Genomic DNA, 27681 nt, shown 5'->3' with positions numbered 1-27681 from the left:
CTTTAAAGCATAAAGCCTTCCAGTACAACAGAGGTCCTTTTACCCTGCTTATAGGCAGAGGTTTTGTTAAATAGCTAGTTGTGTCTTGACATATTGGAGCAGTGGTGCTCAACCTTTTGGCCCTACAGGGCCAAATGAAAGGCACGGGGCTGGTCTATAGGCCAGATTAGACCTCACACACCAGCATCAGGCCTGGGAGCCCTGCATTGCCTCCACTGAGTCCTGCGTGTGGAGTTTGGGCCCTGAAGACTCCTGGTCCTGCATACTGGGATTGGGCGCTAGGGACCCTGTGCTGCTGCCAGGTACTGGGATTGTGCCCCATGCCACCATGTACATCTGACTTAGCATGCAGAGCCATGGCCTGCGGGGTTCTCCACAGACCCACGAGGAACCCTGCAGGGTTGGAAGACAAAGTACCAGGGGCCAGATCCGGCCCATGGGCAAGGGGTTGAGCACCCTTGTATTACAGCACTAATTACAGGGTTTTTTTTTCCTCTGGAGTGATTTAATACACACTATAAATAAAACTAACTCCATTCTGTCTGAGAATAAGCCCTTTTTACAGACAACTGCATCATTTCCATAGTTTGAATGCATTTGGTGGCCTTTACAATTAACCATGTCTGGCATAACCCCAATGTCTAATATAACAAGTAATGGAACTAAATGGAGAAAGACACCAATCTACAATAAATGTTTCCACTAAGCCTAGGGCTAACTTTTTGTTATTATATTACACAAATGGTAATTAGTATTTCTGTACCCGGTGACTGTTTATATCTTTTTTTATAAGCACTAGCTGATTGAAAAAACACGCAACTCACGTTTAACAGAACTTTCTAACTGATATTCCAATGTTAGCAAAGCTGAAGACATACCAATAATGGAGTTCATTGCTGCTTAAATCAAACAGACCTGTGACGATGGTATCAAGTTGGCAGGGAAAGGGTTACTCAAAACTGTCAATGATTCATCCAACTTATATTTATAACTATGATAGTCGGTACATCAACTATTGGAGGAGGACGTCACACCAAACATGGCTGAGCTGTATCTTCACAAGAGGTTTTTCTCCGGAAAGCAAGTCTGTATCATACTTCATGTTAAATTGCTTAAGCATGTGTATACAGAGGCATTCTGGTAATATCTACAAAGCCCCCAAACAGTGCCTGCGTATTATACATTCAGAGGGCCGCTGACAGCATGTAGGGAAAGTGCACTGCAGAATGTCCTAGTACAAAGAAAACTAAAATGAAAATCATTCGGACCATTTCCACAGGCACAGTCAATGCCAAGCTGTGCCTGTGTAAGATCATCGTAAGCCTGTGTAAGATGTCTGCATAAGATCCTGAAAATAAAGTGAGAAGACAAAATGTCAAACATAGACGTACTGGAGCGTGCAGGGCTGACATGCTCAGAAACCACTATCAAGAAGAGGAGGTTCAGCCATGTCAAGAAAATGGGAGGAGACCATATCCCCAAGAATATTGTGTCCAGCAAGTTTTGAGACAGCTCTAGAAAGCGGGGTCACCCCCTATGGCAGCACCACAATGTATAAAAGTATACACAAATTATATGAAGTTGTTCAGTATCAATGTAGAAAGCTGGAAGGAGTACACAGAATCCCATTGGACCTGGAGGGAACATCTCTGGCACTGGGTGCAGCTCAACACGAAGTGGCTTTGATCCAGAGGATGGAAGCAAAACGAGAAAGCAGAAAGCCACGTGTTGAAAACTTGACTCCAATTCAGATGACACGTGCATCTGTGAAACTTTTAACAGGCTGTGTCACTCTTGAATTGGGCTGGTCAGCAACAAATGGATTCATCAGACATCTGACTAGACCTCTTACATGTACACCATGATCCAGAGGATCGATGGTTGCCTACTTACTGCGCGATATGCACAAACTACATTTAGAACCATGTTATTAACTGATTCGAAAAAAGTGAAAAAGTTCTAGTGTGGACAAGGCTAAAATGACAGTTAAGATGACAGCTTAGTCTTCACAAGTGTCAAAGACACAGGGTAAAGTTGCCTCCTGCACGCTCTTCACAGCCAAGTGGCCAGGGATTTCAACCAACTGCGGGCAGTCCTGGTACCCAGTACACTGCCTGCCATAATCTGGCCACCCCAGGAGTCTGTCTAAGGTGAAGCAAGCAGGAGTTGCTTAAGCATGGCAGCCTTGCTCAGAATCTGTTATGTCCTTTACATGAGCACATCAGAGATACCGGGTCAGCCCACAGGTCCATCTAGCCCAGTATTTTCTCTCTCAGTGACACAGAACAGATGTTAAAAGGAGGAGTATTTATGGAGGGCCTACCCAGACTGATGATCTGGTCCTTGCCCTTCTTTTCTTATAGCTTCCAGCATTTAAGGCAGTGGTTCTCAACCTTTCCAGACCTGAGGCATCCCTCCATAACTTCTGTGAAAAAGCAGCACCCCATTTAAAAAACTAATTTACTTAATAATGCTTACCTGTTTGAACAGGGGCTGGGAAGGAGGAGCAGCCAGCAGGGAAGAGCCCGCACTTATCTCACTAGACCCGTGCTTATCTCCTTTCTCCTAATGGCACCCTTCAAGGGCCGTTGCAGCACCCTGGCTGAGAATCACTGATTTAGAGGAGGTCACCAGCCCTAGTATCATGTAATACTCACTGATGGACGTATCCTATATGAATTTATCAAATCCTCTTTTGAACTGGCTTCTACATCATTTTGTGGAAATAAGTCCCACAATTTAATTATACACCATGTCAAAAAGAACTTCCTTTGATTAGCTTCACGGCACTGCCACGGTACTGCTATGTCTTGCTATGTAAGATAGCTAAACTAGGGCTTCTGGTTCCAGCTACACTACTCCTAGTTCTGGAGGTCGCAGGGATCACTCTGCAGCTGTCATGGTGGGCTGCAGGATCAAAAAGTTTGAAAACCACAGTTTTAGATAACAGAGCTCCTGTTCTACACCAAATAAATACAGTAATTTCAGAAACCACCATGATACCACAAAGATTTTTGGTCCCTTTGTTAGGATATGCAAGCTTAGACAGTGTGTATATTAGAGGAATTCTTTTATGGTCAGCAAAAGACCTTTTCCAGACCCTGAAGAGGATCAGACGGGGTGACGAATCCCTCCCTCTCATATGGTTATGCTTAAGTAGAACTTCTATCAGTCTCTTCTCGGGCTTCACTTAACTTCTCACAGTGACACACATCTTGATCAACAGGTCCCACCAACACCGTATTTAGCTGTAAAAGCTAGTTTAAAACAGAAGGGGCCCCCTGCTTCAAACACATAAAGGGCTCCTTCCATCCTTCCTTTCTCCCCACAAGCTTCACAGTATGTGATACTTTCTATCCCCTCTGATTTCAGGGACTGCTTGTACTGCCCACTAATTCCCCATTTTGCTCTATATCAAGCTCTTTCCCATTTTGCCCAGAAGTATGGAGCTCTATGGGTTTCCCCTGCTCTATACCAGGACATCTGTTTTTCTCCTATTTTCCTCCATAATGGGCTCCTGCATTTTCCACTGAGTTTAGGGCCCAGTGCTCCTCCTCAGAGTGTTCTCCCTTCTTCCTCCATGCTAAGGACTGCATTCTCCTTATTTTCCCCCTTCCCCTCCTCCCACCACTATTGTTCTTTCTTTTCTTTCTGTTTAGGACATTTTAAACTCTTCTGAGAATAGGAGCTGAACTGAGGTGCAGGTACTAATATGTCTGGCTGCCCTGATTCTTTAGTCTACAGAGAACCAGAGAGACAGGTGAAGCTGCTGGCTTGACTAACCAGTTGAAATGGGCTTCCTGTTTGTCCCTCATATACACCGTCTTGCTATCCTTGATCTTCACCAAAATCAACTGGGCACCATGTAACTGAGGCTCAGAACATTCCCTGAGATTTTGGCTTGAAGGGTTACTTGATTGGTGTCGGGACAAAGCTATCATGGTACAGACAGGGAAATCCCACCTACCTGAATATAGGCCTTCGCTTTGCTTGGGCAATGAACAAGAGAAGCACAACCAGAGTAAACCAGAAGGCAGCACAACCTGTCCTATCTTTCACTCAGTTCAACCTTACAATTTAGGTACAAACAAAATGCCAACACTACTCTGTGTGCATTGCTCTACTTGACATACAGTTCAAAACGCAATCCCGATGGTTTCCAGTGTATTTTTTGTGTGCATCAATACATTTTCCATGATAAGGAACCAGTGTAAGCTTTTGGCTAATACAATCAGGGACACGATTAAACAGATGATTGTACTATGTAATTCAGTTCACACCCAAACTAAAAACCAGCTTTCACAGGTGAATCCCTTCAAACAATTGCACCTATTGCTGGTACAATGTTACACTTTTAATGAGACACTGTCTGCATCTACTAGGTTTAAAGACACCTTCAGGTCTCTCAAGTGACACCATATTATAGAAAAGCTGTACTTGAGAACCTGGCCCATCATGTTACGATGTCTCAATTCAGCGAAGAGGTGAGCTACATATTCCAGGCAATGAGAGAACTTGGCTTGTGTTGCCAGAGACAGCATGGGGCAGAATTTTTATTTTTTTGTGGACAGATGGTTGGTTTGTGATAGAATTACTTACACTAATAGCGAACACAGTCCTTACCATTGCTTCACAAGATCCAAGCACTACCAGCCTCTTCCCAACCGACCCCAACTGCACTGCGACTAACCAAGTGGCAGCTCATTTCGAGGTAAAGGGCATACTTGCCCTTGAACAGAGATGAGAGAGTGGAGGAAGGAAAAGGAGAGGAATTCCAGTTTGCAGTGTACTCTCTTCTGTGGAAAGACCCGCAACTTCTGCAGACAGATTTGTGGCTCAAGGATCGAACTCTTAAGTCACCTCAAAACTCATTAATGAGCTGTGGTAGAGACTCAAGGGATTGCTGACAACCAATCTCTTCTTAGGCCACATCACGTGAAAATACTTAAGAGGAAATATCAAGTGTTATCTTTATGTATTCATATCTTGAGTCAACTACTTTCTATGTCTCCTGCTTATTATTACACATGCTTCTTTCTTTTACCTAGATGATTTCTTTTCTTCTGCCAGGATGAAGAACTAATAGCTCACAAACAGGCATCTCTGCAACAGTTGCTTCACTGGGTATAGACAGGAGATGCTTGCGGAAGCATATGTTCTCAGTGAACACTAAGCTTTGAGTTGATGCTGTGCAAGTCTGCCACATTTGGAAAATAATTCAAAATGTAAATTATGGATAGATTTTAAAGGAAGTGAGTAGAAGGTGAGCTAGTTTGTAACTTAGACGATTTTACACAATAGTAAGGAGATAAAAGCGGATTCTGAATGATTCTGCATTCTTCTAAGCTAGGGACAGAAATTAGAAAAACACAAACCGGTATAAGTGATCGGAAACTAGTTCAAATCTGTAACAACAGAAGTTCAGTGCATATAAATCACTTTCAAAATGGCCAAAACCGGTTTAAGATAACCCTGGATGGATGTAGTATGAGACTTTAATTGATTTAGGTTCAAGTGGTTTACTGAACTTTTGTCCCAGATCCCATCCAGATTCCAGTTTACTCACAGTCCCCCAGCATGCCAGGATGTTTTACACTTCCTCTGCAACCTCTCCACCCTTCGCCTTGGCCCAAGCTGTCGGCTCAAGCAGAGCAGGCAAATGTGCTCTAGAGCCTCCCCCGTCTCCGGCTTCTGGCCCGAGCCACTGCAGGCATGTTGCTGTATTTCTGGAATCAAAAGTGAGTGTCTGTTCACTGGCGTATCAGCTCAATCTACACAGCTTAGACTAACCTGCGAAGACTGAATTGGTTCAGCCTCCAGCTTTTTGACTGCCCTAGTGTAGTTTCTTTTTTCCTGTTTTCTTCCTTTCTTGTTGCCATTCTTTGGAAAGCAAACATGCTTATACTGCTAATCTCAGATCCAGCATGGATATTCTGTGCAAAAATGAGATGGAGGTAGTGACTAAATTGTCCCAGATAAAGTTTCTCCATGTTTTTTCTGGATGTTTAAAAGAAAAAAAAAGACACACACTGATGAAGCTATTTTGCCAGAAGAAAATTCTCTAAAATTGTCAACAGAGTCTCGAATCAATGCCACAGTTTTGGCAGAACAGTTATATTGGCAATGCTGCTCCATCTATGGTTTAAAAACAACTCTTAATATGTTCTTGCATCTGGACCAGACAACTCCTGACAGACGCCTGGTGCAGGGGGGTGGGGGAGAGATGGAGGGGGAAGGTCATGACACTTTCTCTTTTGGCAATAATCACAGAGAGAAAAAAGAGAAACAAGAAAGCTGTCAAAAGGGCTTCTCTGACTATCTCATTTCTGCCCTGGTGTCCAATAAAAACGTGGGTTGTACCTGTACAGCAGAGTGAACTAGTCCCCAGAACTTGCCACAGAAAACACGATAAAGTTTATAGTCCATTGCAGCACAATTAAATGTGAATCTACCAAACAACATTTAATGCATATATTTTTATTACTTGTTATTAGTTTTAATTCATTGTTTTAAAGTAGCATCTAAAACCCCAGTCAAGATTGGAGTCCTATTATTTTAAACATTATGTACACACATAGTAAGAGACAATCTCGACCTTGAAGGTTTCAGTCTAAACCAAAAAGTTAATGAGTGGAAAGGAAAATTGGCTCGGTGGGGTATGGTGACAGCTCAGAAGCCAATTCAAAATCGCATTGCAAAAGCAGGGATAGAACTCACATCTCTGAATTAAGGCACTGAATTTACTCTTCCGTTATTTAAATACTGAATATGCTGCCAGCAGCAGCTTTCCACTGGGAAGATTTATTCCTAATTTTGAACAGATACTTTTTATAGTTCAGCTATTTAGTTATCAGTATCCATACCATGGAGTTGATGAAAAAAATGTGTCTTGATTCTGAAAAGGTAAATAGTAATACTGATGTTTCAGAACTGATTTAGTTTCTTCCTTTAGGTAAAAAAAAAAAAAAAGGCCAACTGAGAAGCATGAAAGATCAAATGCTGTTTGTAGGACTCCTACTATACTGTTTATTTTATCTACCTTTAAAAATGGGAAAAAAGAAGAGAATAGAGCAGCCTTAGCAGAAAAAGTAAGTATAATCCTCTCCCATCCTTCCCAACAGATTTCCTTTTTTGCCATGGAACCCTTCAGAGTATCACATGTTTGATCTTTATCCTGTGCTAAACATGCTGCAATCCACTACCCAGATGTTGTGCCAAGGTTGTAGCCTCCTCTCCAGGTGTCCATTTCTCCTGGCACAAAATTCTGATCACACTGATGGCAGTGATGGCATGAACAGCAATGGGAGAAAAACAGAAGAAAATAACTATTTTCCTTCCCTCCTATGGAGAACATCTTGTGTGGTATGAAGAGGGAAAGAGGGCCCCATAGTTAGCATTAATATAATGCAAAAAGCCAACTGTAGGCAAGATCATTTACAACTGCTGTCAGTATTACATCTCACATAAATATATGCTTCATAATGATCAGATGACAGATACGTTGCCAGCCTTGGAAAAGCATAATACGGTTTCATTTTCTTTTTTTCCCTTGCAATACCGCAATGTCAAAAACTGATTCTTGTATTAATATGCTCCTGGTAGTGTTTGATCCCAGCATGGCTGGAACTAATGGCTTGCTTAGCCATGTCTGACAGATCAGGTCTTTTTATTTATTGGATTTTTTTTCCTAACCAGTTTCGTGCCTAGAGGAGGAATGATCCAAAAGACATTTTGTATCTCCCATTAAATAACTTTTAAATATTTACTCTGATAATTTTTAAATTGGGACAGCTTCATCTGTGGTCTCACTTGATTTTAAGTACTGCAATATGCAAGACGAGAGTTATCCAATACTCTCAGGAAAATAGAATTAGGATGCTTACAAATCTGATAGATAGAAGAAAGGAATCTGAGCAGCACCTTGGACATTTTGTTAACTAGTGACTTGCCAGTTAGACTCTACAGTCCTGAGAAAAGAGTAGAAGCTCTCGTGGGTCAGGCTAGAGAGAGCATTGCTGGACTTTAATGCTCACCAGAATGGAAGTGCAGATTATTTCAAGCTTCCTGGAAATCCTATGCTGAGCATCTGGACATTAACAAAGAAGAGGACCAGTGTCACTGTGTAATACTCCAAGCCTCCAACATTAATGTGGATAAGGGCAGAGGTTCCTTTTTAGGCCCTAATCTTGGGCTAGCTGGATTGTCAGGCTCAACAGGTAAGGTTCAAGGTCTAGTTGGCAGCTGGTATCAACTGGAGTGCCCCAGGGGTCAGCCCTGGGGCTGGTATTGTTCAATATCTTCATTAATGACCTGGAAGATGGGATTGATTGTACCCTAAACAAGTTCAAAGATGACATCAAGCTGGGGGAATAGTAGATATGCTGGAGGGTAGGACTAGGATTCAAGAGTGACCTAGGCAAATTGGAAGATTGGGTCAAAAGACATCTCATTAGGTTTAACAAGGACAAGTACAAAGACCTGCACTTCAGATGAAAGAATCCTATGTACTACTACAGGCTTGGGACCAATTGGCTAAGCAGCAGCTCTGCAGAAAAGGACCTGGGGGTTACAGTGGACAATAAGCTGGATATGAATTAATAGTGTGCCCTTGTTGCCAAGAAAGCTAATGGCATACTGGGCTGCATTAGTAGCAGCGTTGCCAGCAGGTCAAGGGAAGTGATTATTTCCCTCTATTCAGCACTCATGAGGCCACGCCTAGAGGACTAGGTCCAGTTTTGGGTGCCCCACTACAGAGAGGATACGTACAAATTGGAGAGATCTGGATGCCATTTCAGCAAAGGACAATGAAAATGATGCAGGGGTTGGGACACGTGACTTCTGAGGAGAGGGTGAGGGAACTGGGCTTATTTAGTTTGGAGAAGACTGACGGGGATTTGATAACAGCTGTTAACTACCTGAAGGGTGGTTCCAAAGAGGATGGACTATTTCTCAGTGGTGGCAGATGACAGAACAAGGAGCAATGGTCTCAGGTTGCAGCAAGGGAAGTTTAGGTTGGATATTAGGAAAAACTCTCTCATTAGGAGGTTGGTGAAGCACTGGAAAGGGTTAGCTAGAAAGATGGTGGAATCTCCATCCTTGGAGGCTTGCAAAGCTTGGCTCAACAAAGCCTTGGCTGGGATGATCTAGTTGGGGATGGTCCTGCTTTGAGCAAGGGGTTGGACTAGATGACTTCCTGAAATCCCTTGCAACCCTAACTTTCTATGATTCTATGATTTTGCTACAAACTTACATTATTTCAGTGATGCTCAGTCAAACCTAGAGCGATTATAATTAGAGTTTGAAGATGGCAAGGGAGAGGTGGAAAAATAAGACATGACTACTAGAAGCTGTTAAGAACAGTCAAATAGTACTAAAAGGAAACTAAATAAGCCTGTATAATCATCTGAGCTTTGCTAAAATCATTCTGTGATCAAAAATATCAATCTATCATAACTTTTGCAAAAGAAAAAAACACTGAGGTCATGTTTTTTGTGCTGAGTCAAATTGAAAGTGTTATGGCAAAACAAAAATCCACTTGCTCACTGAAAACTCATCAATGACATTTTTTGAGAAGGGATAAATGAATGAGCCACTCTGAGAAGAATCTGAAGACTGAAGCACACTGCCTGACTGATTTTGTTCTGATGTAGCCAGGATGCCAAAGTACCAGTTTACAGGCAGTCCTCGACTTACAACGTTTCAAGTTACAACATTTATAAATTGACACCCTGTGTCAATTTATCAACTTTCTGATGTTGGTTTTGACTTTACAATGCCTGATCCAATGCGACACCATGCCAGCAAACAAGTTCGCTGCATCGCTTATCTCCCCGGAGAACATCCATCCAAACTTCCTTGGGCACTTCCTTTAAGAAAGCAGACAAGACTCCAGAAAAACTATAGCCAAGACTCCAGCCAAGAACCCCTCGGAAAGTCCAACCAAGAGCCTTTCAAAAAGTCCAGCAAAGTCACCTCAAAGAACTCCTTCCAAATCAATATGTTTGCTATTTACAATATAAATACATTAATGTAGCTATATTACTCATCTATAATTGATTGAGTACAAAATTCTGGGGTATTTTTGGTGAAAATAGGATATCGGACCTTGGTTCAGGAACCAAACCCCAATCATTACATAGTTTCTCATGGGAAATTGGTTCCGAGTTACAATGTTTCAACTTAAGACGCGGTTTTCAGGAACCAATTGTGTCGTAAGTCTGAGGACTGCCTGTATAGTTTGACCTATTTCACTGGAAGTCTATATTATTTGGTGGCTGTGTGTGAGCTCTTCTAGAAAACCTATGAGGCATGGGGCAGCTGGCATAAGGAGAGGTGTCAGCCAACTGGGCCCCTCATCAGCAGTTCTTCTTGACTAGATATTTTAATATAATTTTGGGTTGTGTGTTTCGGCACTACACCCACCCTAGTAGCAAGGTATTGGGCATTTATTGAACACAAGATATAATATACTTCTCCCCTCTAGTTCCAGTCTCTAACTAGTCCTTTCTACAAGTGAACTTCGGAGGGAAGAGGAACTGAGATTTATCAGCTTTGGTACAATCCCTAGGTACTTCTGCAGCTAGGAAGGTTGTGCGACTGTCTCTTTTGAATAGGTCCAGTGTTACTACTGATGGCTAATTAGAGATTGTTTCTATACAGCCTACTGAAATTTAAAAATATGAAAGCAATTCCCATTCAACGTACCCTCACATCTTTGATAGCACAGCAAGATACCAGTAACGTGCAGATAATAATTTCACAGGAATTCAGACAGCCAGAAACCTACCAAAACCCCTCTCACTGGTTTGGGAAACGTCAGCTTAGTGCCTTCCAATAGCCCCAAAGAAAAGACGGCTTTTACAGCGTGTCTGGAAGTCAGCAGAGTTGCATTATTTTGAAGCAGAGGACCATGTTCCAGAGCCTCAGAGCCCTCCTAGGGAATAACCTGCCAGCCAATGTGCCTTTGTTTTTTTAAAAGTAGCATTTTATCTGGACACCCCTGTGAGCATAACTGTAGCAGCATGGCACAGGGAAAGAAGACAGAAAGGCTCCCTAGCTCTTCAGGGCTTTTAAGACATAATTAACACCTTACACTTCTTTCAGCAATTGATGATTCACCCTCCTGTCTGTTGCGATAACTATTCAAAAATGACAAAAATATGGGATCAACAAAGAATAATCCTAATTTATGTGGCAGTTGAGAGCCCTAATTTAGATGTTCTCATTTCTGGCTGTATTTGATAATGCAGTACCTTATGCCTGGAAAAACCTTTTGTCAACAGCATCAGATTCTCCCTCTAAGATGCTGCCTTGATCACTGTGCTCCTGAGCTTAATTTTCTTCCTCAATAATCTATTCTTTGAGAAACCAGTTAGCCAATTGCTGCTTCCTGAAGATGCCTACCATTCCAATTCAATTATAATCCTAAAAAAGTAATTACTTATATCTTTTGGGCATTACCCTATTAATGAATGAGTGAAATGGAAGCCTAGTTTTATTAAGGAGCCAATTTTATTTTTTTAAAACACTGCTTGTTGCTTGAACTCCAGTTGGGTGGCCATGACAGCTCCCTTGAGCTAACTGATTAATCATCATTGTCAACTGTATTTTAATTTTTAATTTTGCATCAGCTGACGAGCCTAGCTGCTTTTCTGGTGTTAGGAAGATACTCTCCACAATACTTTAAATGTCTGGGTTCTGGCTGAGAAGTTTTCATGCTTTCCAGGAGCCACGCAGAAGCATTACTTCTTCTGAAGCATGGCTCAGATTTCAGGACAAAAAGGTAATATGAAATCATGTCCACTCTCACTGCATCCACTCTCTCAAGAGACAAGAAATGGGATGCAGGAAGATGGGGAAAAGAGAAAAGATGTGCACTAAATACACAAAACATTCTGGTCCCCAAGCTTTGCTCCAGAAAAAAACTTCATAGGTGGGGGGGTGGGAAGGGGTGGTGGCAGCCTGCAGAGTATGCAATAGCTGTGCTCTTCATTACCTCAACTTGCATGGGACATAAAAACAAAATTTTATCTGAATAAGAGTGAATTGATCTCTACTATCCATTAACAGCGAAGAAAAAAACCCCAACAGTTAAGATATTGGTCAGGCTTTGCACAGAATGCAAATATAGCATTAACTGTCATTATAGATGATAATGTTATATCTGAAAAGGGATGCAGGTTGTAGGCTATTGGTCTACAGGCAAAAGGAATCAGAACTCATGGCAGAGGTGACATCTTTTATTCGACCAACTAGATATTTGCAAAAAAATGCCTTTATTTGCAAGCGTTGGGGCACTGCAACAGTCTACCAATGGCCCACCCACCTATTTCTTGGCCAACTGCCCACCTTCTTGTCTGCCATGCCTTGATGATATTTAATTAGAATGCTAATTAGGCGGGAGGCTGCCCATTTCTTGCCCTGATGCCAGGGGGCGCTATCTGCGGTTCCGTTCCTCCCCTACACAGCAGCCCAAGCCTCGCAGCTAGCATCCACAGATATTAACCTCACCAGCCCCACACTGGGCCCCAAAATCCTCCAGTCCATACCCCTACAAGATCCCTCCACTCATGCGGCCTACCTCGCCCTCATTCTGGGCTGCCTAGCTCCCTGAACTATTTCTCCTCTTGTACATGGTCACCCTGGGACCTTTGACCACACAGGCCTTGGCCTTGCCTCCAAGGCCAGTCAGAAACCCCAGGCCCTCAGCTCTTGGCATCCTTCACGGTGGGCCCCTGGCCCTTTTGACTGTTCTGGTCCTGGCCCCAGCATTGACCAGTTGAGGGTACTCTAAGTCAGGCCTCTGAGCCTCTAGCCCGCTCCCTCTGGTATTTCCTGGGCGTTCCCGTGCCACTGAGAGCCCCACCAGTCCACCCACTCCCGGCAGGTGCAGTTTTAGGTCATGCCCAGGACCAGCAGCCTCCAAGCCATCCCCTACAGCTCCTGCCATTACCTCTGGATCTTGCATCCAGCCTTGCAGCCAGGCGATGTTACTGCCTGGCCTGCCAGAAGCAAACTGCTCTGTTTATATAGGTGGCCAGAGTTCTAAAATGGCTGCCACAATCAAGCACCTGGTGGCTGCTCGGCTGAGTCTTTAAAGTGGCAGGCACCAACAGTGCCCTGCCACAGGCACACTCACACTTCCTCAGGCATAGGAGAATGCATAGATTGTAAAATTTCTCCTAAGTGGAAATGACAATTCGTATTTCACAGGAGAGCTGAAGGTGTTATAAGAGCTCCTGGCTGGAATAGTTCATTTTGTGCAAATAAGGCCCTTATAAAAGTTGGAACAGTCTATTTACCTCAATGTTGCCCAATGTCAAGCAGGATGTTGAATTATATTTCCTTCTGGTTATGATATTATTTCACAGGAGTGTGGCGTGATGGAAGGTTCTCTTGGGAAAGGAATTTCCCTTGTATTGAGGCAGCTTTGAGCTCTGTGAACATACAGATTTAGCTGGAACAATAGACAGGAGCCAGGGTGTCAGCTTTCAGGAAATTAACTATGCCAACCAGGAGATCTTACGACATCTTCAGCTCTACTATGAAATATGAATTTTCATTTCCACCAGAAGAAATTTTAAAATCTTTGCATTCTCCTATGCCTGAGGAAGGATGAGTGTGCCCCAAAGCTTGCAAATAAAGATTTTTGGGGGTAAATGTCTGAAAAGGGCATTCCAATCACTTTCATAGTTTCACAGTTGGTAGAGTCAGAAGGAACCTAAGCAGATCATTAAGTCCGCCCCCTGCCATGAGCAGGAAAGGATGCTGGGGTCAAACTACCTTGGCTAGGTGATTGTCTAGCCTCCTTTAAATACATATATTTTCTTTCCTCAAGTACTATGAATAATAAAAGGGAGTCAGAAGTTGCCAAACACCCACAACCTTAATGGGAAATTGACGTGCTCAACAAGTTGTAAGAGTTGACCCTTAATGCAAGTGGACCTGCTTCTGCACCTCCATAAGGTATCTTGCCATACTCATTAAGGGCTTTCTGGATGAACAAAAATTATATTAAAGCTGTTAAAATTGTCATTAGTTGTAACCCCTTCTTGCACAGTATAAAGCAGATGAACAAAGGAAGTCAACTATAAAACTTATCTAATGACTACACTTAATAAACTGCTAAGATAACCTATTTATACAAAATTTTATTTTGTTGGGAATGAGCTGCTGAGAAGAGGATACATCTGTATCAATTTTTTTCACCAGGCTTGCAAATTAAGCAGCTGCTTTCTAGAAAAGAGAACTAGGAAGAAAAACACAGACGAGTTGTATCAAAATATTTATGGCTTTAACACCTGTACTACATTTCCCCCTCTCTGAGAAAGCACTTATTGTGTGATAGTTAACTTCTCTGTTAGTACATTTTTACATCCATGGTATTTTAGCTAAGGCTTATGCTGAGCTTAAAGACACTCCTGGAATGAAAAAAATACAAATAAAAGCTAATCAGGCTGGAAAATGATCTACTGACTGGCAGTGAATGGGATGCTCTCCCTGGAATGCATGGCCTAAATGCCCTCAATTCTTCTCCCTTATGCTTGTGCAGGTAATCCTGCAAATGTGAACTGATGTACCATTGTCTCCCCCCAGCTACAGACAAACAGGCAGTGCTTCTATTCATAGATTTGCCAAGCAACAGCAGCATGAAATTGACAAGACTTTAGTCAGTTTCACTAATGGTATTCAGAACCCCAGAGAGGACAGTGAAACTTTCAGTTCAGGTTAATTTTAGAATGTCGTAGCTGTTAAAAGTTAAAGTGACAGAAAGATATACTGAAGTTATTTATGTTATCCACTGATAATAGGCGTGTCTTCATTTTTCTCACAACTTCAATGAGACTCTAGATTGGTGAAGACAGAAAACTCTCCGTCTTTACAGTAGCTGGACAGATTTGGAACTTTCAGTGCATCACATACTTAGTAACCACAAGCTGATCTAAAATCATAGAAAAGGAAGGCTGGAAGGGACCTCAAGATGTCATCTGGAGGAGTCCAACCCCCTGCATTAAGAGGTTTTGAGACACCACCATGGTAGAAATCCCACAAACTCTCCTTGAATATACTTCTAGCTTCTCCAAGGGTGTAATACATGCCTTTTGCGGAGGGGGTAATAGCCACATAAGACTTAATGCACAAAACTAAGGGAAGTGGTTGGATGGCCTGGGGTTGAAAGTATTATTATGAGTATAACTTGGGGGAGGAGATGGAGGAAGAGGGTGACATTACTGTTAACAGTAAAAACAAGAATCCACTTACAGGCACGTAGCAGGCTGAATTACAGTTTTGCCAATTGATTCTGGAATCAGGAGATCTCATATCACAGGGACCTCCGACTCCATGTTAATTATACTATTAAATATAGTATTTCCCCCACAGAGATTGTTTGAACCAAGGGCTTGAGTAAATATTTTGACAGCTTTGCTTCACACTGACATAGGGGTAGGACTAGAGGGAGACAGAGGGTTTCAAAGTAAATCACTGCAGCTTTTACTGAAATATGCTTTGAGATTTGTATGCATGACCCTCTATACAATTAATCTGGAGTGTCAAAAAGAACAAAGAATTTATTATAAAACTCTAAAGCAGGATTAGAGTTTCTTGTTCCATTTCTCCCTTTTGGTAAAATGTAGTGACCATTTAACATTAAGAAAATTATATAGCAAAATCGCTTACCATAGCCATACACTAAATAAGGTGCTTGCTAAATAGATTTAGCAAGCTGGAAAAACTACTGATTCTGATGCTAACTTAATAGGGTTGACAGCCTCCAGAACTTTTACCTCTTGCACCATGCATTAGGGCAGTGCTTCTGGACCTTTTCCACAGCATGACCCCATATATGACCGCATTTCCTCAGCATGACCCCACACTCCCTACCCACAGCCCCCATGCCCCTAGGTGCCCCTCACTCCTGACCCACAGCCCCCTGGCCCTGCCAGTGCCCCATGCTCCCAACCCACAGCTCCCCGCCTCCTAGGTGCCCCAGGGCCAGGGCTCACAACACCCCTCCCCCAGCAGTACAGGAGCCCATGCTACTAGCAGAGTGGAGTGTGGAACCCAGTTCCCCTCCTTGTCCCCTTCCCTCATGGGTGCAACATCTAGAGCGGAGTCTCTTGAGGGTGGGGATGGATGTGGGCTCAGGGCTCCCTGCTGCTGGCCTTCCCCTGTGGGCCTCCGTGGCCCAACAGGCAGGACCCAGCATGGAAGGCTGGCAAGGTTTGGTGCTGCTGCTAGGAGCCCCATGCTGGCTGCACTGCCCTGGTAAGGCACCCCCTGCCCACCCGGCAGCAGTGGTGGCACACAGTGATGCCTCGTGCTGCTGCTGGGTGGGTAGGGGGCACATCACCATAGTGCTGTGGCCGGCGTGGGGCTCCTGGCAGTGGCACCTAACCTCCCCGACCTTCTGCTCTGGGTCCCAGGGGGACAACTGCAGGGTGAGGAGCCCCGAGATCGCAGTGGGCAGCCTGCATCCACCCCCACTCTATGCACAAAACTGGGGGACACATGCCTCCTCTCCCCAGGAGTGCACAACCCCACTTTTTATCATTGCAACCCCAAATGCAGTTGCAACCTCAGGGTTGAGAACTACTGTATTAGGAGTAGGCAAATAAGCATTGAGCCAATGCAAACCTGCTCCCAATAGAAAGTATCCTGGCTTTATCTAAAACAGTATTAACAACTATACTTTAAAATGTTTGGTTCAGGTAATTATCCATGAGTCTTGCTGTTTCTCCAGACTCATCTGAATAATTTGCATCTCAGGAATTTACAAAACTGAACTGAAAAAAATATTGCCACAGATGTGGTTTCTGATACTGTCCATTTCTGAACGTATTGGAAATACCACAGAAGAGTTTCAAACGTTGTTCCCTTTTGCTAGCAGTCCCACCTGAAACCAGAAGCACCAAAAGATCATAAATAAAAATGACAGGGGAAAAAGTTAGACGGTATCAGAACTTTCAAAGTATCCTCGTTGGATCTGGCTTTAGAAACCTGACTTTTTTGTAAAGCAATTTTTTAAATTATTGAAAACAGTCTAATTGAAAGGAAATAATTTATTATAAATGACTGACATTCAAATAAGCAAAATGATATAATTAAAGGTTCACCTCCATATCCAGAATGACATTTGTGTGATTTAAGTCATCTTGGAATTGGCAATGTCAAGACTTACATAGATAGTCACTGAAAAACCCTTTTAAAGAGTGAGGGAAATTTTGATCTGCCTTTTTAATTGTTTTGCATAAGAGCAAAATGACAACACTCCCCTGGTGGATTGAAGCAATTCAGTCATTTTGTCAGGAACTCTTCAGTGAGACTACTGGATTAAGTAGGGTCGGCTGGGGCAGAAACTCTGTTTGCCCAATGCCAGTGGAAGAAGTCAGCAGAAGTTCTAAACTGGGAAGAAATATGGACATTTTTCAAAAGTACCTACTGCAACTCACAGAAACTCAGAGGATCTTCTTTCTGATTACTTACGGATTTTTTCCTCATGAAGCTTTGTAAGATGTACCCCAAAGTAATTGCTTCTAGTAGAGCATATTAGAAAAACCAAACTAATTTAAATCCATCTTGGTTCCCATGCATCACTAAAGATCATACCAGGTGCCTGTAGACATGTGGCGATACTGTTGACTGGAAAGAAGCAGGATGAGGGGAAGTACAGACCACCCTCAAGCTGAGGGCTACCAGCTGGTGAAGAGGTATGGTCAAGAGAGCCAAAGGGCAGTGCTGATTTTGACTGCAACACTCCGGTGTCTTGCATGGTACAGGTGCCTAAACAGAAAGGCATGAAGTGGAGTATAACATTAAGTCCCAGCTGTGAAGTAAAACACCTATTCTTCCTCTTAGGGAGTCCTGCCATAGGCAAAACCCCCAATGCTGCCAGCATGTTTAGGGATGGACAATGAGACAAGACATACATAAGCAAGCCCCTGGCCCACATGACAGTTAAGACATGATCAATCAGTTAATCACATCTTTAGCAGTAACCCATCCATACATTCATCCAATTAATGGCTCAATAAACAGGGAATAAACCACAAACTTATCACACAAAGTATGTGTAATCATTCTGTGGCTGGTTCCCCTTGTGTCATAAATAGAACATGTGGCCTGCGTGTTCCTGGGGTGGGATGCACCAGACACTTCAAGGGCTCTCACGCGCTCCCAGGCACAAGTACACCAGGCACCTGGCTTGCCACTTGTCAGTGCAACCCAGCCGATGATCTCGGGTCCCCCGTGTACCAGCAACAGTTGGGATCAGGGTGCGGTTCCCCGATCCCACAACTGTGCCTCCTGCTATGCAGTGCCTTTAACTGAATGTCTGTCAGTGGCCCACAAGGAATCAGCCTGGGTCCAATCAACAAGGGGTGTAGACACTAATGTGCTTCCAGCACTGTGGCAAAACACATTATACCACAAATGGAAAGAGCAGCTACCCCAGCAGGCAGTTACTTATCCTTCTAAAACAACAGTTGTACAGCAGCTGCACAATATTCCTGTAGCACGACATTTTGAGGTTAGAAAAATACTGGCGTAGATCCAAAAGCAGTTCATTGTGTCAGCTGCCACCAAGATACAGAAAACTGAATCCAGAAGTGCTCTCAGTGGATCTATAGGGAAAAATCACCAGGTGGTCTTAAGTTAAACATCTTGATTAAATGGGGGAAAGCTGTGGGCTAGTCCCTGCTACCACTGAGAGCAGAAGATGACATTCAGATGGTCCTAAACATGCAGTTTCAAAAATCAGATGGCAAGGAGAAAACTGTTATCTCACAATCTATACTAATCCATAAACCCAACTCTGAATTAGCAACACGTGATTTTGTTGGAGTCAGGCTGTAAGAAGACAGAAGTAGTATCTGTTTGCAGAATACTCGGTGACAAATGCGTTACAGTTGGTGCATCCATGGGAAAGCCAAGTAACAAGAACTGAACTAATTGTTAAAAGGGTTTTACTGGACAGCAAATTAAACATGAAATTGCAATGTGATGTGGCTGAAAGATCAATCCATGTTTTCTCTAAAGAAAGCAAAGACATCATGTAGAGAGCAGAGGTGATAGAGATTACAGTGTTCTTACATAAGACTGGGGTACAATTATACCTGGATGAACGTTTTCAGCCTAGAGCCCTACTTTATCAGAAAGACTGAAAATTCGAGGGAGTTCAGAAAACAGCAACAAAAGAGATCATTAACATAACAAGACCAACATAAAAAGAAAAGATTAAAGGTCTAAACAAAAGAGCTGGCTGAAGATGGAATGTCGCTGCAGCATAAAACTTGATGGTTGCAACATCAGGACTTGAACAAAGCTCCTACTATATAAGGCTGTGCTAATACCTACTCTTACCTATGGCTGTGAAGCTTGGGTGACCTAAAGGGACCACCTAAAAAGCCATCACCAGCACTACCTCCAGAGGATCCGTGGTATAAAGTGGGAAGATTGTTGCACAAATGCCAGTGTCCTCACCGACACTAACATTACCAGCATGGAAGCGTTGATTATTATCAGTTGTGGTGAACAGGGCATTGTGCGCACATGTCTGATGTACATTTATCAAAACAACTGGTATACTCCCAACTCAGCCAAGGACAAAGGACACACAGGAGTCAGAGGAAATGCTTCAAGGACACCCTCAAGGTAAACCTTAAGAAGTGTGGCACTGACACCACAAATTGGGAAGAACTAGCGTAGGACAGGGCTACATGGTGACGCCTTGTAAGAGAAGGCACATCTTACTTTGAGGAAAACCATCTCACCCTGGAGACATCCCACAGTGCTCTGCTCCTCCCCAGGAGACTGGAGAAAAGGATTCCTTCCATGCCTCAAGTCCACCAGTGGCTCTTGAGGACAGCCAAGATGACTCTTCAATCTTCTCTCCCCTTTCTCTACTGTGGGGAGAAGATGGGGAGACGTGAAGAGGGAGGAAGAGCAGGGCATTATGGGATGCCTGCGGACCAATCCTCTGGCTCTGTAGACTATACAGATGGTTCAAGAAGCACTTCAAAGATGTATCTCATTTTTTGAGGATCATATTTGACGCTCTTCTGTAGACTCGCTGTTTAGAGCAGTTCAAAGGTAGAGCGCTTCAGTTGTTACATCTGTCAAGGAAGGCTGTCTACATCCAATTCCCCAGCATTTCCAAAATTACATACTCCTCTAATTACATCCTGGGGCCACAAACAAAATCATGATTCGATTGGGGAACAACCCTAGATACAGAGATAGACTCGACAATTTTGGTCAAGCCTTTATGAAATCTTAGATGAAGCTGTGCAGAGATTCTGGAGTGGCTGGGAATGAATGGAATCTTTAGAATGACGCAGTCTAGTTTAAATGATAACAGTCCACACAGGATGTTTAAAATTTTGTTATTTATATACATTTATGCGTCAAATTACTTGATTATTTTAGTATGTATGGTAGGCACTATTTATTTTAACAGCTTATGGAACTGTCATAGTCTGGAATTTCCAGATCTGCACCAGTAGTTTTCCTCCTATTATTCATAGGAAAAATACTTACCCCATTTGTAATGATATTAGCACTGGATTGTGAATGTAGACTTGATTCTGTATGTCATGAAAATTAAGTATACTGTATAGCCTTTAAAGCCAGCAAAGACTATTATGAAAGTCTGATCTCTTGCACAACACAGGCCCGAGATGACCTACTAATTCCTGCATCAAGCCCATAACTTCTAGTTGAACTAAAGAATGAATATTTTTTTAGAAAGCAATCCAAACTAGTCAAGCAAACCATCTACTAATACTGATTGAAGTTTTAATACTACATGGAATGATAACGCTGAGTAGAAATGAGCTGGCTGTTGTTGTAGGCAGAGCTTTACAATTGTGCCTGTCAAAATCTACCATAAATTATACCACGGATTAAAAAAAAAAGAAAGAAACTTAATCTACTTTAATTTGGTCTAACTGCAATCTAAAATTAAACGGGGGGAAAAGTCAGAGTGAAAGAGTGTCCGTCAGAAACTTTGGAAGAAGGAGGAATTTTTATTTGGCTCTAGAGAGGAGGCCAGAAAAACCAACCCACCATCAGCTCCCCCCCCATTCTTTTCTGCTTGCTGATGTCCCCAAAGACATCTGTTGCTTTCTGAAAGGGGTAGGGGGGAAGACATGGAATGTTAAACTGCCACCAAAGCCCAATAATACATGGTCTCTGGAGGGAAAAGTTAATTTGTATGTTAACGTTTCTACAACATCTGTCCCCTTAATATCTCTGTTTTACTTTCTAGCTAGCACTGAGTTACCGCTGGTGATCCCAGAAGAGCTCCACTCTGGTGACAGCCTGGTAGCAAATGCCAATTCATATCTTCTGAAAAGCAGAGCTACTTTCAGCTGAAACAAATCTGGTACTTCTATTAACAGCCTGGCCAGGGGTTAGGAACCCGCTTGATTCTATTGACACCGGAGATGGCAAAGACTAATTCTAGCAGTGGCTGCAGAAATGCTCAGGATTCAGCCTTGTGCCAGTGGATCAAGGAATTTATTAACAGTGAGACCGTTTCCTTGTTCAAACTGAAATGTACAGAACCTGCATTCTTACTTCCGTGTTTCTGAATATTGCCTGGTTTGATGCTATTCTTTTCAGTGTCTACTTGAAAAAACAAACAAAAACCCCAGTCTTATTTCTCTGACTACACCCCAAATCTTTTTGTTGAAAAGGCTCCACAATAATTAGCATAGCAAGGGAAAATCTGGAAGGGGAACAAAGGAAATTAGAGCCTGAGTAAGCATCCAGGGCAGTAAGAAGGCAAGAAAAGTGCACTTCATTTAGGAGTAAGAGATAAACAAAGTTGATAAATAAAATTGATCACGTTTTTAAACTTGACTTGCCTATCTTGATATTTAGAGTATTTAAATCAGAAAAATAAACGTGTTTAAAATGAAATTTGAAATTAAATACAAGATATTTAAAGATCTAAACTTACTATAACTTCTTAACGCATTTAAAATAAAAAAAAATGTTGGATTCATGAGCCTCTACTCAAAACTGAGTTACAGTAGGCTGCATTCTTTTTTAACTTTGAAGTCAAGCTTTGAAATAGGGTACAATAGTTCATGTACCATTATGAGCTTAGTCCTGTGGGAGACCCATAAGTGATAGATCATTCACCATTTCTAACACACTAAAATGTAATATTAATAAGAATTTGAAAACATTAAGCAATATAATTCAGCGATGTAAGTATAGGGTGCCCTCCGAGGTAGCAAAGAGATCTGGTGTAAAGCCTCCAGGTAGTTATAAATCAACCTACTCTAATGGTTATATACACCAATAAGAATGCACCTTCCTTCATACAGTAACTGAGGTACAAACGGAAAAGTTAATTTACGTCAATAACTTAAGGCCAGGCTTTGTACTTGGTGATTTAAATAAATCCTCCCTAGTTATAAGTGACATCTCAGGCAGAGATAGTTTATAGCAATATCCCGTTAGAGAGGTTAATCCATCCTCTTTTCAATTCATGCACACATGGAACCATTTGGGGCATCCCAAATTTCTTTTTTTAGTTCTCTCTGAATGATCGCTATCTATGATTGCCATTTGTGCAGGCCCATACAGCAGTGTACTTCCTCAATGAGGCATAAGAATAGAAACACCATCGGTAGTGCCATGTGAGTTGCCAAGACAAACAAGTTCTGCTAGGCATTTCAATGCCACTGCAGGTCAATTAAGCTATAATTAGCTCTAGCCAGTACTCCCAAGAGTTGCAACATCCTTTCACCTGTAGCCAAGTGGCACTCAGAGAGGTGGGAATTTTCGACTTAGTTTTGCGAGCATCAAAAGCAATGAGAAAAAAATCATTTCTAATCTCAGTCTTAAAACTGAACCCTCGCTTCTCATTATAAATGAAGGGCAGATGTCACTATTATTGGGAGATGCCTTCTGGAAGCAAGATCCACATACCAAATGAATTACTTCTATATAAAATTTGGCACTTCTTCCCTGCCTGCCACTGAGAAATGCTTCGCTTTCTTCTCATGTTTTTATTCCCCATGTTGGACTATTTTTTATTTTCCCTTTCCAGGTTCTTATAACTTTCCACCTATCCTGTCCTTTGGTTCTACTTTCTCTCATCTGAACACCTTGTCACATCTTTGCCTGGATCTCATAGTTTCATAGTTGTTAGGGGCTGGAAAGGACCCATATGTGCTTGAGAATCTGGATCAGAGTGTTTTTCCTGTTTGGGCAGGTATGCTGGGATCTCCAAGGAAGAGAAGCCAAGATGGAGATAAGGGAGCTGCCATACTATGTTGAGAATGAAGGAAGATGAGATCAAAATGAGGAAGACAAGACCTTCTTTTCTCCCTCTCTTACAATCCCAGATGAGGGGAAAGGAGAAGAAAAGAACTCACTTGGTTACTTTCCCCTCTCTTTGGGGAGGAGAACAGGAGAAAGTGGCAGAAACCATGGTCTGCTCTTACCTCACACTAGTGAGAGGAAACCAGTTCAAAGCTTTGGGCCCGGTAGAGCTCATCTAGACCCCAAGACAAATACTCAGGTTTTCCTAAAGTTCATCTAGACCCCAAGACAAACACTCAGGCTGGGCTCACTGTTTGCCACCTTCTGCCAATTCCTTTGGGACCCATTTTTCTTGGCACTTTGCTATTGTGTAGGTGCAGTGGGGGGAAAAAAATCCATGAATCCTTATCGTTGTCAGGAGGGTCCCTAATTTAGATAGACCAAGTTCAGAGGAAAATTATTACTTGTACTTTTTAAAGACTAGAAAAAATCTTTTCCTTTTCGCTTTTTAAAAAATGTTTGTGCCCCGTCACACTTCCAGGTTTTGTCTAGAGCTGAAAGCAAAAAGATCAAAAATACCCAAGAGGAACAGTGGTGCAGTAAGGAGACAACCTTTCACTATCCTTCCGCTCCACCCACAACCAAGAAGAAAAGGAAATCTCCAGAGAAAGGCTATTCTTAGAAGACTTCCAGCCTAATTTCTTGATCAAACAAGACCAGATATGTTCAGATAATGCCCTGAACTTTCAGAGCATTTCCAAGTCATATATTCTGGTGGTGTCCCCAGCATCATTAGTTTGCATTGCCTACTAATATTAAACACTCACTGAACTTCAAAGCAGTTACCAATCAGGACTTTAGCGCTTACTGTCTACATACCCAACAAACTCTTATAAAAACTATTCTATTGTGCTTGTGTTTTTATTTTAAGACATGGTAAAGCCAGAAAAACGAGTTGAGCATTACCTTTATATATCCAAGTTTTTCGCAGGGCTGCTGTGCATCACACTCCTGGTATTATTTAAATGCAGGATGATTTGTTTTCAACGAGCAAGCATTAGGAATCACTGTAATTAAATTGTTTTTTTTTCCTCCTGCAATATACCCTCCATCAGTTCCAAGGTGGCATTCCCATCTGACCTCACTTTAAAGTGCTTTTGTCAACTAAGAAGTCCTTTAATGAACATCCTGATAAACAGGAAGAATCTTTTTTTTTTTTTTAAGTTAGCTGAAAAACAAGGCTGCTTTAAGAGAAAATTGATGTTCATTTCCCAAAGGGTTTGTCCCTTTTGGCTTATTTGTGATCACTGAAATGACTAATGGATTATACTTTCTGGAAATCCATGCCAGACAGTCTTAATTGTACCCCCTGGGCTTGCTGTTCTGTACATTGTCATTTTGTGCCCTTTCCTTTATCCATTTGTGAACGTGGTCGCCTCTCCTCCTTAGGCCTGGGCCAGTGATGCTGTTGCAGCTATATTTGAGGGCACTCTGCTACAACGAGAGCAGATCCTTAGGAGGTATAACTTCTTTAGTTATCGCTGACTTCAGTGCACCTAACCTGCTTTACACCACCTGAGGATTTAACCGAGTTTATCTGGGACTCCCTCTGTAACATCAGACTTTATATTCTTGGGGCCCAGACTCTACTAATCTAGCCCTAATTCCTCCGCCCTCAGTAGTAACAAACCATGTGCAAGGTTGAAAGTATAGTTCTGATTCATGCATGCTGTGTTCATCAGTACTAAATCTTCTGAAAACACCTGACACTCTGTGAAGGGGGTGGAAGAACCAGTTATTTCTGTCAGGAAGAGTCATGTGTCCTGCCTAACACAGCTATGCCGTGCTGAAGACTGTTTTGAATATAGCTGTGATTTTTTTATTGCTGGTGTCAGAGGCATCAGGAGGTAAGTCTCCAGTCAACAGTTTCAGATTCCCCACTCTGGGCATGACTTACTCCCTCTCATAAATGTTAGCTCTTCATTAATTCATTGCAACTAGGAGGGTGAGGCATGCCCTCGAGGGAGTGATGCTATGCACCAGCAAAGAAGAACCTCTACCTTGGGGCCTGAGTGCTACTCTCATTTTATTTTTTAAACTACAGCATACAGCACTGCACCTGAACCAGGTTGTTCTATATACAGTAAAACAAGGAAACACAAAAACCTTAGGATAGATTCATTTCTGTTTCTTTTCCACACTTAACATTTTGTTACTCCTTTCCTGCATTCTTCTTTTTCTTCTCCTGGTTGACCTTTTCTGGTGAAGAAATACTGTTTATTCTGTTCCATGTACATCACTGTGATTCTACCAAAGTGCTAATAATTCTTGGAACATGCAAGCAATTCCCTCTGCCCTATAAAATAATTACTTGCATTTTCCCATGCATCTCTCTCTTAGTGTGTCCTAATATTTTCCTCTGAGGCATACTGAGGCTCACTGTACCAATTTAGGGTTGATTTCTTTTAGTGAATTCAAAAGCCAAAATGAGATGTGGTGTTTTTTAACACTGAATATTCTGTTGCTAATAAACTGAAATTACAGTCTTAGTCCCCAATAAATAACTTCAAGTTCCACCTGTCCAACAGGAGATTCACATTAAGAGTTAGGCGGTTAAAACTCTACCTTACTTACCAAGTATTTTACTAAATTACGTAAGTGCAGAAAATAAACTCACAACTTCCTTTTGTTTGCTTTCAGTATCACTCATCATTCACCTGTACTACTGCCTTTTCTTCCTACACTCTCCTTTATTCAGAAAATGACTTTGCCAATTGAAAAAGAGAACAGGGTTGAAATCCAGGCCCCAATGAAGTCAGTGGGAGTTTTGCCACTAAGACCTATGCTTTCAGACTTTTTTTCTCTTGAAGATCAAAACTGAAGGCATGATCCTGAGTGATGACTTCTAAGTATGGGCCTTTTGTTCAGTTGCCCATCCTAAGGGTGATGGAAGCTTTTCAAATGTATAAAAAAGAAGGTAGGTTTTTCTGTAATTTAAAACAGTACAAGACAGGTAACCAGAATTAACAGCTGGAAAACTTTATCATCATATCTACTCTGTAGATCAGAATCCTACAGCCCTTCTCTGTTAATCTCACTGGATTCAAGTCAGTGGTTTATGCCATAATTCCCCAATACCATGTTGATGTATATACACAGAGAACTCAATTACGCAACCAAACTGCGCACTGACAGGTTCAAAGGTAATTTGGTATTAGGTCAAATGAGACACTATGGTCAAAATATGTTTCTCTCTAACAGTTACGATGTCCTCAGGGTTTTATTTTGTACACCTAACTAGGCAAAAAACCAAAAAGATAATACAGAATATTAACCAAAAATCCCACAGCCTGTTCTTTTGCTTTCCAAACCTGAAAGCCATTATCTCCATATCCCCACCTACTAACACACATTCCAGAGTACGATTTAAACAGATGGCAGCTAACTACCAATCCATTTGCAGTTCAAAACAATGGTGAAGGGCCCCAGCTGTTTTCCAGATCTAAAATATTATTATCATTTTGCTATCACTCTGTGATGAAGGTTATGTAACAAAAATGCACATGTCCCTCAGCCTGGAATGCAATTAATTTCCTCCCTCCCCACTGAGGAGTTGTAAGTTGTAAGTAACCATTCAGACTGTCTGAGTATTTCATTTTAAGCACTGCCAGAGATAGAAAACTGGAGCTGTTCCAAGTAGTAACCTATTCTTTGTTACATGCAAATCTTCTGGAGCTTTTAGAGGTGCAGAGTAGTTTTTAGTTCAGAAAAAATAAATGCCACCTTCCTGTTTATTTAGGACTTTTCACTGGTTATAGTGTACTAAGAGAGTTTAGTTGCATTTCTTTTAAATGTGGACTTTGCTTTACACTGGAATTTTAAGTATTATGCACAAATATGCCAACTACAGAAAATAATTATTTGCAATCTGAAACTTGTTCAGTGATGAACCTTGGCATACAAGTGGACAGCTTTTTAACTTTACGAAGTTTAAAATGGAGTGTAGTGCATCTCATTTACAATTCCCAAATGCCACCGATTGCTTTGGGTTACATTGAATAAGATTATATGATCTCTAACCATGTAATGCTACTTTCTCATATAAGAGACTAAAACAGACTGTCTCAAAGCAGCACACTACAAAGCAGTAGATTTCCCAGGTGTTTTTATCGTCCTTCTTCAGGAAGATCTCAATGATCACTGAAAAGATGGGAAGTGCAATAAAATGTTCAAGGCAGGGAATGTCTTCTGCCATGATTTTAAGATTTTAAGAGGGAAAACTTCAACGAGCTAAGGAGGATAGTTGGAGAAGCGCTGAGATCCCAGAGGGGAGGGGAGCCAGGTGTCCAAGGTGAGTGGTCGCTCCTTAAGGAGACGATCCTCCAAGCCCAAAGGAAGGTAATC

The 27681-nt window shown here is 42.0% G+C and overlaps 1 protein-coding gene across 1 annotated transcript in view; it reads right to left on the bottom strand.

Annotated features, from left to right (window-relative positions):
* Positions 1-27681, bottom strand: part of CUNH7orf50 (chromosome unknown C7orf50 homolog) — a 39184-nt gene that overhangs the window by 10844 nt on the left and 659 nt on the right. The window lies entirely within an intron of this gene.

The sequence above is a fragment of the Crocodylus porosus genome, unplaced genomic scaffold, assembly GCF_001723895.1.
Source record: "Crocodylus porosus isolate Cpor-Errol unplaced genomic scaffold, CroPor_comp1, whole genome shotgun sequence".
In the NCBI taxonomy this organism is placed as follows: domain Eukaryota; kingdom Metazoa; phylum Chordata; order Crocodylia; family Crocodylidae; genus Crocodylus; species Crocodylus porosus.
The sequence above is the reverse complement of the archived record's forward strand: the minus strand, read 5'-3'. Positions and strand labels throughout refer to the sequence as shown.